Source organism: Triturus cristatus, chromosome 2_2 (genome assembly GCF_964204655.1).
Source record: "Triturus cristatus chromosome 2_2, aTriCri1.1, whole genome shotgun sequence".
NCBI lineage: Eukaryota > Metazoa > Chordata > Amphibia > Caudata > Salamandridae > Triturus > Triturus cristatus.
The window spans coordinates 941,927,396-941,931,198 of NC_140582.1; positions in this window are offsets into that span (position 1 = coordinate 941,927,396).

Consider the following 3,803-nt stretch of genomic DNA (forward strand, 5'->3'; position numbering starts at 1 on the left):
TTGACTACCGCACAATAAACAAGGTCACTGTAAAAAACAGGTATCCCCTCCCTCTAATACCGGTCTCATTAGAGCAAGTAAAGAAATGAAACATTTTTAACAAACTAGATTTACGAGGTGCGTACCACTTGATTGGAGTCAAAGCCGGAGATGAGTGGAAGACCGCCTTTCAGACTAAATTTGGCCTGTTTGAGTACACCATGATGCCCTTTGGACTGTGCAATGCCCCTGCAGCATTTCAATTTTTTATCAACTAAGTATTGCAGGACTTTTTGGATGTCTTTGTCATCTGCTACATCGATGCCATCCTTATTTATTCTTCCTCTACTGTGGAACATGTTAGCCATGTCTGGGCAGTATTACAGAGAATGCGAGAGCACCATTTGTTCGCCAAATTAGACAAATGCGTTTTTCACGCCACTAACATCGAATTCTTAGGCTATGTGATTTTGCCAGAAAGTATTGCCATGGATACTTCCAAGGTGCAAGCCATCTTGCGCTGGGATGCTCCAGGTTTTGTAAAGGATGTTCAGCGGTTCATGGGTTTTGCCAACTTCTATCGGCGTTTTATCCCCCAGTTCTCTTCCATAGTCTCTCCTATCACTCGTCTATTAAAAAAGGATGTGAAGTTCGATTGGTCCCCAGAGGCTGAACATGCTTTCCAGATACTAAAGACAGCCTTTACAGAAGCCCCCATTTTACATCATCCAGAACCCTCCCAACCATTCTTTGTGGAAGCAGATGCCTCCCAAGTGGCTGTTGGGGGAGTTCTTTCACAAAGAGATCCCGACTCTGAACACCTCCATCCAGTAGCCTTTTTTCTAAAAAAACTCCTGGCTGCTGAACAAAACTATACTGTGGCGGAACGGGAGCGGTTAGCTCTTAAACTGGCCTTTCCATAGTGGTGGCACTATCTATTGGAAGCCCGTCAGACGGTCAGCATTTATTCTGACTACTGCAACCTCCAGTTTTATCAGAACGTGAAGGCACTAACACCATGACAATTACGGTGGTTATTATTCTTTAACGAGTTCGATTTCATAATCACCTATAGGCCCGGTAAAGAACAACAAAAGGCATACACCTTGTCACGATTAAATTTCCCTAATGCTGACAAACAAATACACTCCTCTACTCCCGTCATTCCTGAACATAAAATTGTCGCTTTATGAGATTCCAATGACTTTCTCACTCTTATATAACAAGCACTAGAGACTGCACCTGTACCACCTGATACCATCAAAAAAGAGGAGCTGGTATATTTTAAAGATCGCTTATGTGTACCTATTGAAACATTACATAATACAATTTTATACTGGAATCATGATACCGTTCTAGCTGGTCACCCTGGTTTTAAAAAAAACTTGGAGTTATGTGAACGAACCTTTTGGTGGCCTACATTATCTGACGATGTTAGACGTTATGTACAATTTTGTCCCACCTGTATACAATCCAAGTCTTCCCATGTTGCCCCTGCCAGATTGTTACAACCTATGCCCATACCACCCATGCCCTGGCATACTCTAAGTATGGATTTCATCACCGACTTACCAAATTCAAAGGGTCATTCCATCATATGGGTGGTGTTGATTATTTAACCAAAATCGACCATTTTCACCCACTGAAACAAATACCCTCTGCTAAAGAGCTAACCATGGTGTTCATACAACATATCGTAAGGGCACATGGTCTGCCAACCACCATAGTTTCTGACCGGGACCACAATTCGTCTCTAGATTTTGGCAGACCTTTTGCTCTTCACTTAACATCGATGTTCGTCTGTCCTCTGCTTATCACTCTTAAACGGATGGACAGACAGAGCGATTAAATCAGACCACGGAACAAACCTTGCGTTGTCTAATTTCTACCTGGACAACGGAATGGGATAAGGCACGACCTTTGATGGAATTCGTTTATAATAATACCATACATACAGCTACAGGAGTTTCCCCTTTTTTCTGTCTCTTGGGCCATCATCCCCGCATGCTTCCTATACACACACCTGTTCACTCAAAGATGCCAGTGGTACAGGACCATCATGATAATTTAGTAAAGATACAAACACAGGTAAAACAACAGCTACAATCATATCAGCAACAAATGAAAACGCAAGCAGACAAACATAGATGACCAGCTCCCTCTTACACCATAGGAGATTAGGTGTGGCTCTCTGCAAAGAATCTTAGATTGAGCGGTTCCCGCAAACTTCATCCACGATATCTAGGACCATTCCCGGTCAAAAGACTCATTAACCCAGTTACTATAGAATTGGACCTACCTGCTGATTTTCAAATCCATGCGGTGTTTCATGTATCCCTAGTAAAACCATTCTCTAACGATACTCTAGCAGGTTCTCCACCTCTCCTGTGAAGGTTCACGATCACTGGGAGTTCAAGGTAGCCAAGGTGCTCGATTCCGCTCGTATTCAGGGAAAACTACATTACCTTCTGGCATGGAAGGGTTATGGTCCTGAAGAGAATTTGTGGGAGCTGGCATCTTCCATACATGCCCCACGATTAGTGAGGCAATTCCATCAACAGAATCCCTCTTAACCACATCCGGTATTGGGACCTTTGAGGGGGAGGACTGTTGGGAACTCGCGGCATCAGGCATGTATCATTTGTCGTCACCCTTTTAGTTTGTTTACAAATCATTTCTCAGTTCATAATTGATTTTTGTCACATAATATGTCTTGTTATGTGCTTTAGATTATGCATATTTTTATTATGTTTTGTCCTCATTTGTAACAACCAAAGCCTGAGTCCTGTTCTTGTTGCTCACGCATTGCCAATGCTTGTTTGTCGCTTGGACAATGCTCGTTTGTCGCTTGGCCAATGCTTGTTGGTTCTTAGTGGGACAGCGCTTAGAGTATTGTTTGCGCTCATGCCAAGGGAACCTTCTAGAACAGCACATAAGTAACGTAAAAGCCAACGCCCTGATGTTGTGTATAAATAACTGCACCCAATGTGTTACTAGCGCTTGGCTTTTTGTTTGCTCGTCTGAAAGAACCAGCGTCCTCATTGCCAAGGAAACCCAACAGATGCTCTCAGGACTTTTGCAGCTCCTTTTCAAGGCCGGTTCAGATGTCGGAGCCCAGTTTGCAGTTTACTCCGGGCAGAGACATCAGGACAACGCTTTCAAGCTAACTACCCATTAGCTTGTTTACTTTTACGCGTGTTGGCAGATTTATGGTGTGTGGATGAAAGGATAGAATTACCGCGCTTCAGTTGAACAGTGCCGGTTATTCAGCGTGAGTGCCGTAGAATGGATTGTGAGCATTTTTGTCTTTAAAGAGGTCTTCTGGCCACATATGTTGATTTGGATCATTCGAAGGAACCGCATATGATAGAAATATCACGAGTGTATTCACACTTCTCTCACACATCGGATATTGGTTTATACATTTGGTGTTTGGTTAAGAGAGTTATTTCACCGGTTTCCGCTCTACAAAAAATTGCAAGACTTTGGATTATAAAAGACTTAGAGAACTTTTCAGATTTGTTAAGTCGGAATGTGAAGAAGCCATTTAAGACTCTCTGATTTGAAAGCCAAGGTATAGGACTCTACTAAATTGGTCATTTGTTTTAGAAATAAGCACACTTGTTTAATGCATACATGTCCTGTTTTCTTATTATTTTTATTTAGGTACAAATAGAGAAAACAAACCTCAAAATCCCCAGTTCAGTCTCAGCTCAGCCCTAAAGGTTAAAGAGTGAAAACTGAGTATAACCAGCAACACATTTGAGGTAAACCTAAAGCGCAAAAGAACTATTGATAAGTAGTAAGCAAGTACAAGTTACTAA